This window comes from Sturnus vulgaris, chromosome 7, assembly GCF_052056855.1.
Source record: "Sturnus vulgaris isolate bStuVul1 chromosome 7, bStuVul1.hap1, whole genome shotgun sequence".
NCBI classification, from domain to species: domain Eukaryota; kingdom Metazoa; phylum Chordata; class Aves; order Passeriformes; family Sturnidae; genus Sturnus; species Sturnus vulgaris.
In genome coordinates, this window is record NC_142249.1 from 14,355,580 (window position 1) to 14,367,845 (window position 12,266).

General features: G+C 41.2%; 1 protein-coding gene across 3 annotated transcripts in view; it reads left to right on the forward strand.

Annotated features, from left to right (window-relative positions):
- The window catches only part of SPATS2L (spermatogenesis associated serine rich 2 like), a 144,985-nt gene that overhangs the window by 80,788 nt on the left and 51,931 nt on the right, over window positions 1-12,266 (forward strand). For 2 of the 3 annotated variants that reach the window (XM_088167825.1, XM_014879420.2), the window contains exon 2: window positions 3,719-3,798. The exons of the other annotated variant lie outside the window; for it this stretch is intronic. The gene's annotated coding sequence lies outside the window, so the exon portion shown is untranslated. The remainder of the gene's footprint in view (window positions 1-3,718; window positions 3,799-12,266) is intronic. 3 annotated transcript variants of the gene reach the window in all.

Here is a 12,266-nt window from a genome sequence, read left to right on the forward strand (position 1 = left end):
TGTAAATAGCCTTTGCAGTTATTCGTATCAACATTCAAAAGATCTTCTGCCTTGTGCTGACTCTTCTCACCTAGATGTTCCATCAGTGGCCTTACCAAAGAAATATCCTGAAATAAAAGCTAGCTTTCTATAGTCCAATGTTTCCTTGTGTTGTCAGCATTCATCCCTGCTCAGTATGCCTCTGATTCCACTGTAAACTTAGCTTTTAATATTTTTTAAAAATAAGCAAAAAGCCAACCCAAGACAGAAGCCAAACTATTAACAGACTCTGTCAACTTTCAGTTAATTGCAGTGCTACAATAGTTGTTATATACAATATGGGATATATTTAGCATGGTATTTTGCACAGGTGTGCCGATCCTGTTTGTATAGGATATTTACTTGGGAATGGAGGGATTACAGGTTATGTTTGCTGTTAGGGTCTAGAAGGCTCGTGGGTCTACAGTGGAATTAGCAGAGTGCAGTGTTAGTTTTTGAGCTCTTCTGTGTGATGGGTGTGTTGTGAAATCCTAGGTGAAGGCTGTGGTCAGGGTTAGACATCAGAAGAAAAGAGGTCAAAGGCCTTGTTTTGCTCCCCTGAAGAGTAAAGATTCCTGTAGGATGAGGACTCCAATCTAGAGTGTTATATAGCTCATGTTATGCTTTGATTCTGCTCTTTAGGTTCACTAAGTGCCATGTCACACTGAATGACTGTTCTAATCAAGATTTAACTTCGTGTCTGATTCTTCTATTGTCACATATCACATTAATACTAGGATTAGGGAACTGTTGAAACAGTCACAGCTCAAGATGGGGAGGGATTAAAATGCTTGGTTTATTTGTATGTTCTGCAGGGCTGTAGCACTGATTCCTGGCAGGTGTTTGGGATTATGTTGGTTTTGGTGCAGTTGTTTGTCACCGAGCTCTGGTGGATGTGCAGTTTGGTAATGTGATATCTGAAGCTCTGCTTTTTTCCTCTTCATACTCTGCACTGGAGGACAATGTGTTGAAGGTTCTGTGAGGAGGTGTCATGTCATTTCCGTGCACATGGCCTTCATCAGCCATGGATCTGCCACAGAGGAATATGGGCACTGTTGTGCAGTCTGTATTCTAAGGCCTGCAGAGTGACAGCACGCCTTCCTATTTCAGAGTCTTTTTGTTGTTTGAGAATACAAATCACTTCACCAATTGACCTTGCATTATAATGGGAAATTACCTTGAACGTTTGCATGTTAAGCAACAGGTTTTTTTTCTGTGATGATACTTAAGTGAAATAAGTTTCCTTTTAACTGTTGTGCCTTTACTCTTGATTTCCTTTCTCTGCCCTTGAGTCATTTTTTCCTGCTTACTGTTTGATAACATGTCATGGACCATTGAGTAAAGACAAAATGGTGATTTAGGAAGGTGATCAAACTGTGGAAAGATGTCCTGTAGAATTAATTAATTTTTTTCAAGGAAATCTGTCTTATTTGGTCAAATTTGATAGATGTGGTACTGCTTGGAAAGAACAAATCTTTACTGCATGCAGTAAAATGGGGAGGGTTTATAATTTTACATTTAGTGTATAGTTGGCTATCTGCTCTGTTACTTTATGGTGATACAAAAGAAGAACTTTGGACTTCAATTTTTTTGCTTTTGTTCCTTTGTCTTTTAAAATAGTTTGTAATAATAGCTCTCAAGGGGCAATAATTATAATTCTAGCTTGAATAATTTCTTACCAGTGACCTTATTTCTTGATCAATAAATGGGATTCTGACATCTGTCACTTTCTTCTTCAAATCTTGTGAAATTCCAAAGCACGGAAATTTTTGAAAGAACTAATTGAGCAGGAGGAAAAATTATTTTTTAAGTTATAAAGCTCTTCTCATTTGACTTTTTCAGGTTTTAGTTTTCTAGTGGAGAAGATTCTCCTCTGGCCTGGGTTGAAAAAAATCAAAACTGGGGTTTAGCAGATGGTGTGATGCAAGAAAAAAGAATCATCACTGGGGTGCCACAGTGCAATAATGTCCATGATCTGATTAGCTGTGTTTGAATCCTAAAAATACTTTCTGCAGACTACAGGCAGTACTGGAAGGAGTTAAATGTCTGTATGTTGGTGAAAGAAATGCAGTAGCTGTTACGAGTGCTCTGTCTTCTCTGTTTTGGTTCAAGTGCTCACTGTACAAAAGGGATGAGTTCTCAGCCCTTCCTTGTATCCCTTTGAGGGAAACAGCCAAATCCTGCCCTTGCTTGTCCTAGAGAAAAAACTCCTGGTAGGACCATCACATTGGCCTCTTCCCCAGTGCTTGGTTGGGGTATTCTGCCCAAAGACAAGGAATTTGGTATGCTTCCCTCACTGGGTTTCCAGCTCCTCTATTCATCTGATGGATCTGTGCCTGTTGTGTGATTCCAACACCCAGAAATGCTCTTTAACACTGACATGTGTGAGTAGTTGTATTTCTTCATTGAAGCATCACATTTTAAATTGCTCTATTCATTCCTTTGATTTTGAACATAACTGTGACTCAGCAAGCCATGCAGAAATGTGTGTTTAGATTGTAATGGACTTTGGGACATAACTGTGAGGGTCTTTGTTGTGGGAGCCTTTGCCAGGTGAAGTGCTTCAGGGAACATCTGGCTGTTTTGGATGCAGAAGCAATTAAAAGCTTTCTGCTTTGCTTTAAACTAAAACCTGTGATGCTGACAAGACTTTTGCAGCCTAAAATTAGTTTCACTAAGGATAAAATGAATTAAATATGACAGCAGTCACACACTTCTAGTCTGTACATAAAGTGAGTATTTTGCAGTACAGAAGGAAAAATTTGTCTGTAAAGACAATCCAGTCATAGTGGCGCTTAGTAGAGGCTGATTTCAGCAGTCAGGATGTTCAGAAACGTTGCAATTTCTTTTAGGATTAGCTGAGGGACTGCTAAACAGATCTTATTCCAAAGCAAACAAGGGCCAGTGTGCAACTCACTTAATAGCTTCCAACGAGGAATAATTTCTATCTGGCATTCATGGTAAACTATAGACCATGACTGTCTTGTCCTCACAACTCCACAAGAGAATACAAAACTTAACTACTTCCCTTCATTAATGGAATTGGGAAATCAGTTTCCATTCATCTGTGTATGGATGTAAGCAGACACTCAATTTTTCATGTGGTTGTGTGTCTTTAACTTTGGGGACAATTCCTCTGAAATTTATATGCAAATCAGCAAAGGCCTGGTATTGTGAACAAAATGCTGGTGTCACTCTTTGGATTTCCCTTTGTTTCATCTGAGTTAGTATTCTTGAGATGATAATGTTGTTTCTGGAGAATGACCACAGTGAAACTAGTGCTGCTCGGAGGGGTTTGATTAGTAACTGCTGCATGTAACTTGCACCTATGGCTCTCTTGCATTAATGATAAAGTAGTTTTCATTGCTTAAATTTGTCTTTCTGCACAGCCCATGTGCTGGCTAGTTTGAGCTTAAAATAGGTGCTTTAAAAATGGGTTTGTTTCAGGGGAGAATTTCATGTGTGGTCAGGAATGGTACTAGCAGCAAGGCTTAGGTGATGGCCTAAGCTTTCATGGCAGTGAAGAGAGGACCTTAGAAAAGATAAGCCCTGTAAAACAGGTAAGGGCACCCCCACGTGTTGACCACAGCAGTAAAGGAATGAAGGATGTTTTTTTCACAAAAGTCTCCTGTGAGAAGACAGTAAAGCAAATCAAGAAAAAACTTAAGTATTTGGTTTTTTGTTGTTTTTTTTTTTTTAGCTTCCAACTATTTCTGCAGGAGATACAGTCTATTGGAGAAGATAGAAAAATAGGAACGGAAACTGGAGTCATTTGCAGTGGTAAGATACTTTTTATTTCTCTTTGCTAATCACTCAGATAGGAAGATTCTTTACTGACAGGTCTGTCAGTGCAGGAACAAGAAGCTGGGAACTTTGGGGGCTGCTTTCACCAGAGCAGTGCAGTCTGTTTGAACAACTTGGAAGCTGAATCATGTGGAAATCACAGAGTGGCTTGGGTTGGAAGGGACCTTGAAGATCGTCTTGTTCCAAGCCTCCTGCTGTGGCCAGGGCCACCTTACACTAGGCCCAGGTTGCTGAGAGCCCCATCCAGCCTGGCCCTGAACACTCCCAGGGATGGGGCAGTTTTCTCTCCAGAGTCTATCATTCACCATTCCGTAGAAATTTCTCTCCTTTGTCTTCTTTCTCTATGTCCATAAGTTGACCAGCTGTGTGGTCCTGCTGCTTCTCCTCAGCATCTCCTCATCTTCTGGAACTTTTTGAACCACTGTGAAGATGTAGCATGGTTTGCAGCTGAAAGTTTTGCTGAACTGGTGTTCTGAAGTCATATCACACTAAGTATAGTCCAAAGTGATGTTCAGAGGGTAGTGGGAAAGAGTAGCTTTCTAGTAATTAAAAAAAAAAATGGCATACACATATAGACTACAAAATTGAGAAAGGGAGTCTCTGTAATTATCTAATTTTAGAGGTGGTCTAAACCCCATGGTTTTTGTCACTTGTTCTGAAGAAAATATTTGAACATACCAAGTAATTCTTTTTGCTGTTTTGCCCAAAGGAGGCAGTTTCTCTGTGTCCAGCATGTTAAAAACCATAAGCTGAGTCTGTTCCAAGCCTGAATCTAACAAGTGGGCTAATGACCTCATCCTGCTGTGTAATTCTAATGGAGGTGATACTTTCCAAATATCTGTAAGGTTCTCCAGTTTCCTTGCAGCTTAGGACACCTGGATTGTGTCCCTTATGAATGACTTCCTGAGAAATCATCACTGAATCACCTAATTCTCAATTTTAAATCTGTAAAATGAGGTAGCAGTACTCCTGCACTTAAGCAAGGGTGTCAGAATGATAAATAGGATTATGTATTGAAGTTTCTGAAATGCTCAGGCATTTTAATAAATAGATTGAAGGAGAACTCATTTCATTTGCACATTATTCACTTCATGCACCATTTCTGTGGTGAAGGCAGTTAGGCTGTTTCTTTAAGATTTCCTTTTTGTTTCACACTTTTTACACAGAATTGCCACATGGCAAAATTTCAGAGCTTTTGGTAGTGGGAAGCTCACAGGGAGTGGCTGCATAGAATCAGTCTGGTAGTTAATAATTCAGCATGCTAAACTCGGTAGTGGTGAGCTGTGTGACTTCCTCAAAGGAAAGAAGAAAAAGATACGTGCCCAGAGTGGTTCTTACGCATCTGCTGATCACAAGTGTGGCCAAGTACATGATGAAATATTGCTTGTCTGGCTCTGAGCTCTGTATAGTACAAGCAGAGTGACTCATCGGGTCAGTTGCTGACCAGAAGTTGAGCTGTCAGAAACAGATGGGCTGCCTAGAGAGCGAGATATCTTGGAAGCATCTCCACCCTTGTCAGCAGTGTTACAAAGCACAGGGATTTCTCATGAGCAGTGATTTCTGTGAAAGATGCTGATTTTTCAGCTGCACTTGGTCTTCCACACCAGAAACTTGCCTTGTGACCCTCAGAATAAGGAAACTTGCTGGCTTGTTAGTAAAGATCCGTCTTTGTGAAACCTGTACTTGGAGGGGAAGTAGTAGGGAGGTCAGTAAAGTTCTTAAACTTGCAAAGGGATTGTTTTTCAGCTCAGACAAGGCTTCAGGTTGCTTCTAAAAGATGGCTATGTGTAAATGTTCTTTCTGCAAATGAGGCCAGAATTTTTAATCAACTCTAGAAATCTTTTCCTGTAGTCATCTCCACTTCTTTACCCCTCAGCAGAATGAGAATAACAAATGCTTCCTCAGATTGTAAAATTGGGATGAGGATTATACTCATCTCAGATGTTTGGAGGTAAAGTGCCCTACAAGTATCTAGAGAAAGAGAGTTTTTGTAGACACTGAATACTGAGGCAAAATGTAGATCACAATCTGAGAAGAGAGTACACCAATCTGGGATGGGTTTTTAATTTGACTTGCAGTCGTGGGTTTACCCTGGCCAGCAGCCAAGCACCCACACAGCTTCTAACTCACTCCCTGCAGCAACTCTTCACAGGGGGATGGAGGAGAAAATGGTGAGAACAAAAGGCAGCTCTTGAGTTAAAAAACAGTTTAATAGGTGAAGAATAGCTGGGCTCAGGGGGGGTGAAAAAGAAGCAGAGCAAGGGAGACTGCACATCAGGTGATGGCAGACTGATGCCCAGCCAGTCTCCAAACAACAGCCTTGAAAACAAAAATATCTTTTTCTTCCTTTTTTCCAGATTTTATTTATGAACTTGAGGATACATCACATGAAGTATCCCTCTGGTCACTCAGAGTCAGCTGTCCCACCTGTGTCCCATGCCAGCCTCTTGCCCACCCTCAGCCTGGCTGTGGGGGTGTAGTGGGAAGCAGAGGTGGCCTTGACACTGTGCAAGCACAGCTCAGCAGTAGCCAAAACACTGCTGTGTTGTCAGCACTGTTGTAGCCACAGAGCCAAAACACAGCACCATGTGGGCTGCTGTGAAGAAAGTTAACTCCATCCCAGTCAGACCCACAACAACCCCATTTTTTAACTTACTTTTTAATGTAGTACTGAAAAAGGAATTATCAGAAGAACGAAATACTATTGTAAGATCTTAAGAAGATAGTATTCTTGATTAAAAATGTTTTCTTGTACGTGCATAAGTGAAACTTATCATTAGAGTCATGCACACTTCTGAAACAGTTCAAAGAGACTCTTGAGAATTTGCTGAAGTTCTTTTTTTTTTGCTGAAAAGTATCTCAGAAAATTTGTTTCAGGGAATTCAGTAGCACTTAAGTGCTTTTCAGAATAGGGTCTGCACATTCAAGCTGACTCTGTCTTGCAAGAATAATTCTGGAGAAATTTTACCCAGTGTGAACATCAGACCTATGTCAGAAATGGGTAATTCTCTAATTGCCTGTAGGTGCATCTTGTTACTGTCTGTATAAGTATGTAATTTTGTGCCTTAAAAGAATCAATTCTGTGAGTCTTATTTATCATGAGACTGGACAGATAAAATGTTTTCAAAATTGCAGCATTAAGAATTAGATTTATGGGGTTATCCTAAGAAATAGAAAAACTAAAAAACCACAAAGATATGAAGTAGGAATGAAATCGTAGTTCACTTCTGAAAAAAAAATCAGTGAATGGTTCTGTTCTTCCCTACAACACCTTACTTTTGGTTATGTATGCTGCTGTCAATGAAAAATAGCAGCTGTGTGATGCAAAGAGTTCAGGTAATTCAGATTAGAGCTCACTGAATACTTTGATCAATATCAAAGCCTGAAACTGAAAGTGAGTTGAACTTTCACAGATTGTTTTAGCGAAAATAATCAAGATTAAATGACACTCTAAAGTTCTTGAATTGATTCTTTATTTTTAGAGTATTTGGCCTGCTTTATTATTGGTGGCCCTTCTTGATTCCACTTGTTAATATGAAGAGAGATAAGCATTTTTTCCTGGTAGTGGAAAGCATCACAAAGCATACATAAATGTCTAGCAGTGTCACTGGTCTAAATGTAAGAGCTCAAGGCAGCTGCTTCCAAACCTGTTACTGGCTTTGTCAGTCAGTGCTGTCATTCCAGGAGAGACATGACATTATGAGATTTGGTTGACCATGCAGTAAGCACAGTGAAACTGAGACTCCAGTGTCTTCATAAAAAGTTCTGTGCAATTTCTCATGCCTTTTTAACATTGAAGCACTGACTTGAATGAAACTTTCGTTGTATGGTGAGGAAGAGTGAACAAATTCATAAAAGGCAGCCCACAGTGAAGGCAAAACACAATTGCCCCCCTCTAATATGATTTGAAATGGTTCAGCTGTCAAGGTTCATGATTAGAGCAGGTAGTTTTTCTTTGCCAGTGATAACTTCTGGTTTTGATTCTGTCTATGGAGCAGGCAGTTGAAATAGGTTGGAGAATTATGGAAATCTTTGTTTTCAGCAGCAAAGGAACAAATGTTGTCTGAGGCCACTAGGATGGAGTGTGTTTTCTGCTAGAAGGGAGGATCAGGGCAATAATTTGTGCCCTGTCCAAAAGCAGGATGTATGTGGGGATAAAATGGTGAAAGAGTTCTTGTGTTTTTCCTCCAACTGCACGGTTCAGGCAGTTTAAGAAAAGCCAAAGCATTCCCTGTTTGCTGTGCTCTGACTGTGAGCAAGGTGGTAGACTGTCTGATCTCAGTTAATGAGCAGAACCCTGGAAAAACAGTAATAGATAAAGTTCAGGTCTTGGAAGAACTCTACCTGAGTCAATATTATTGGGAAGTAAATTGCATGTATAAGGAAGAAGCCAATGGAGCTGAATCTCATCCTGTGTAAATTACGTTTCATACATGGGTTTGGGGTTTTTTTCTTCATTATTGGGGAGTCCAAATATAGAGCAGCTATAAATCCAGCTCTCTTCAGCCAAAGTCCTTGGTTCTGTGGATGCCAGTGACAGAGCTGTGTTAACCACAGGATCCAGTCACAGCTCACGTCTGCTGCCTGCAGAGCAAGCCCTACTTGTTCTGGTGTGTGGCTAAATTGGAGATATGAATTTGTGGCAGCTCTGACTGTGCTTTTGTCTACAGTAAGAAATCTGTATGAGTGACTGCCAGAACTGCTCATTATGAATGAATATGATAACTTTGTGCATAGCTTCATAAAAGACAGACACTTTAAAGGACTAGCTGTTCGGGAGTCACCTCTGCCTTTACTTGGTGAGGCTGTAGAGTCATGAAGGAAAGGCGTGACTGATACAGCACTTTACGTGATAATAAAGGCTGTGGTCAGCTTTTCTGTGTCTGCACAAGTCATAGTAACTTCCTGCTTTGTTAAGCTGAACTTTGCTTATCCCAAGTTTTGCTGTGGTTTGGGTTTTTGGGGAAAGGACAACTGGTTAACAGGGAATTCAGTTGGCTTTTGGGGAACCCTTGCTTAGCTGGTGTTTGAGAAATGTTTTGGTTGTGCTGAAGTAGCTTCACCAAGCCCCAACAAAACCCATTTGATTGGGAAAGTCCTAGCTAGCTCAGTTTGTCTGGCAGTTCTTACTGCTGACAGGATGGTTAGAGCAAGTTGAGCTACTGGGAGTTTGACTTGCTGAGACTTTGGCTTGCTCAGTGTGGTAACTCTGTTAACCAGCGCTGGGTTTTTGATAGCACCTACATGCAATATATAAGAGCTTGTCAGTGCTGTTGTAATGTTACTAATTAACAGCAGTGAGAAGAGAGTCTTGGCAGTTACAGCAGTTTTGAGGTTCCCATACAAAACGTGCTTTTTTGTGTGTTTGTGGTGGATTGACCCTGGCTGGATACCAGGTGCCCACCAAACCCTCTCTATCCTTCCTCTCTTCAGCTTGGTAGGAGCAAGAAAACAAAAGATTTGTGGGTCAAGAGAACAGGGACCGATCACTCAGCCATTACCATCACAGGCAAAACAGACTAGACTTGGATAAATTAGTGTAATTTATTACCAGTCAATAAGGGTAGGATAATGAGAAATAACCTCTAAATATTAAAACACCCTCCCCCCAGCCCTCCCTCCTTCTCAGGTTTAAGTTTACTCCCAAGTTCTCTAACTGCTCTCCAGAGCAGTGCCTGTAGGTGGGTAATGTGGGTCATGATCAGTTCATTACACATTGTGTCTGCTGATCCTTCCTCCTTAGGGGAAGGACTCCCCACACTCTTCCCCTGCTCCAGTGTGGGGTCCCTGCCATGGAACACAGCCCTCTGTGAAGTTCTCTGACATGGGCCTTCCCACAAGCTACAGTTCTTCACAAACTGCACCAGTGTGGATGCCTGTCGTGCATCAGCAGGGATCCCTTTCCATGGGGTGCAGTCCTTCAGGCACAGCCTGCTCCAGCGTGAGCTCCCCGTGGCATCACAAGTCCTACCAACTTGCTCTAGCATGGGCTTCTCTTTCCAGGGGTCCACAGGGCACTGCCAGGAGCTTGTTCCAGTGAGGGCTTCCCACAGGGATACAGCCTCCTTCAGGCATCCACTTGCTCCACAGGCTGCAGGTGGATCTCTGCATCCCTAGGGACCCTCATGGTCTGCAGGGGCACAGCTTCTCACTATGGGCTGCACCACGGGCTACAGGAGAATCTCAGCTCCAGCACCTGCAGCACCTCCTGCCCCTCCTTCCCTGCTGACCTTGGTGTCTGCAGAGCTGTTCCTTTCATTTATTCTTTCTTAGTCTTCTCTCCACCTGCCATTGCTGCTGCACAGCTCTTTTCACCCCGCCCTTCTTAACTCTGTTATTCCAGAGGCACTCCCATGGTTGCTGACGGGATCGACCTTGGCCATCGGCAGCTCTCTCTTGAAGCTGACTGGCATTGACTCTATCAGACACGAGGGAAAATTCTAGCAGTTTCTCACAAAAGCCATGCCTGTAGCCTCTCCACTATCAAAACATTGCTACACAAACCCAATACAGTATCTAAAACCTGCTGGTATCTATGTTTGCCCAAGAAAAGTGGGTTTGGCATCCTTTAGCACACTGAGAGTTTCAGCTGGTAGGGCCTGCAGTGGTAGCTAGTAACCTGGGTAACCAAAAGTTAGAACTTAACTTTTGAACATTGAATTCTGTGAAGCAGATAGTATGTTATCTTGTCCTCCAAAGCTCAAAGGTTCGTCTTCAGAAATTCTGGACAGATGCAAAGTAAAAGTTTGTCCCCAGATTTTGTCATTTCATGGATGCTGGCATGCCAAAAATAGATCGCTTCCAGTGAATGGGTACAAACAGATGGGCTGGAAGATGCTCTAGAACGTTTATCTGTGCTATACAGTGTAACTCAGCTTACCTGTCTTTAAGTAAAGTACCTTAAAATAAGACATGCTTTTATTTTCTTGGAAATGTTACTCAACAAATTCAAAGTATCTTCTTTTCATTTTGTTGATAAAATTGCTCCATTTGCTGTCTGTATGTCATAACTAGTCAAACAGCTTTATCTTGGGATTACCTTTGCTGAGTTAAGAAACTTGTAATTTTTTTAAAAATCTGAAACCTTAATATTTCTGTCTAAACAGGAACCTCAGTTCGTGCATGTCAGCAACACTTCATATGATATTGACCTTTAGAAACAGAAAAGTTTTTGAGATTGTCTCCTGACTATTGGGGAGGGTATGGAAGGGGGGACTGGTCAAGGCACCTTTGCATATTTTTGGCAGTATGCAGTGTGCATTGATTGGCTGTACTTTTGCAATTGATTTTGATGTAGCTGGGTAGTGTGGGTTTCAGTTGAAAAAAATAATGGGTTTCGTTTGGATTATTCCTCTAAAAGGTACAGTTCAAAGTCCAGTAAATGCTCTAATAGCCTTTATTCATATGTGATAGCAATTAGGTTGAAGGACTGTATGAACAATGAGTAATTATGGGTTAACTTATTTATGTGCTTTTGTTGTTGTTTCCAGGAATACCTTTTGTTAACATCAGAAAATCAATGTTTTCCTTGGCAGTAGGAAGATGGGGGAGGAGAGGAAGACTAGCATTTGTAAATCTGAGAATATCAAAATGCCAGTGGTGGTGACAGTGTAGTGTCTGACTCTACAGGAACTGTTAATATGGGAATTCTGCTGGGCCTATGTCTGTTCATTATGGATATACATCAGATCATTTTACTAGAGAAACATTGTAAACATTTGTTAAAGCTTATATCTACATATATTTTGTGTGGTTACATATGTATATAATATATAATAATTTAAATACTACTCAAGGAAAGATTTGCATGTTCTTCAAAGGAGCTATATGAGGTGACTTGGTTATAGAAAATGAAAGGCTGCATTTAATTTCAGTGTTTGGTTTTGAAAGGTTCAGACTGCTTTGGCACATTTAAATCAGGTGTTTACCTTCAAGCATATACGTAACCTCACTGACTCAAAGTGTGCTTACCTGTACTTTGAATATATGTTACTTACCTGAGGTCTCACCACACTAAGGCTTCTTCAGGTCTGTCTTGCCTCCAGTTGAGCACCTGGCTTTATCAGTTCTCATCAGAAACCCTTTATTCAGGGAGCTCTTTCAGAGTTCTGTTAAAGCGCTTCCTTTCCCCAAACTCACTGTAAACTTGCCAACTCATCATGACTGTAGTACTTCCTTGTGTGCTTGGTCAGGGCAGCTCTGATGACTTCTTCTCTGTCTGCAGCTGATGGGGCTCCTGTGGCACCAGCAAGAAGCTGGTTCAAGTCCATGTAGCTCTTGAAAGGATTATATTTGCTGAGAGTCAGCCTTGCACATCTAGCAACAGTAAACTGGTTCTTTAGAGATGTCTGGGCAAGAAGGAAAAGTGACGTGAACATCGAATACTTAATAGAAGGAAGGCTGAAATCAGAATAGCTCCAGGACCATCTTGGAACTTGAGGTTT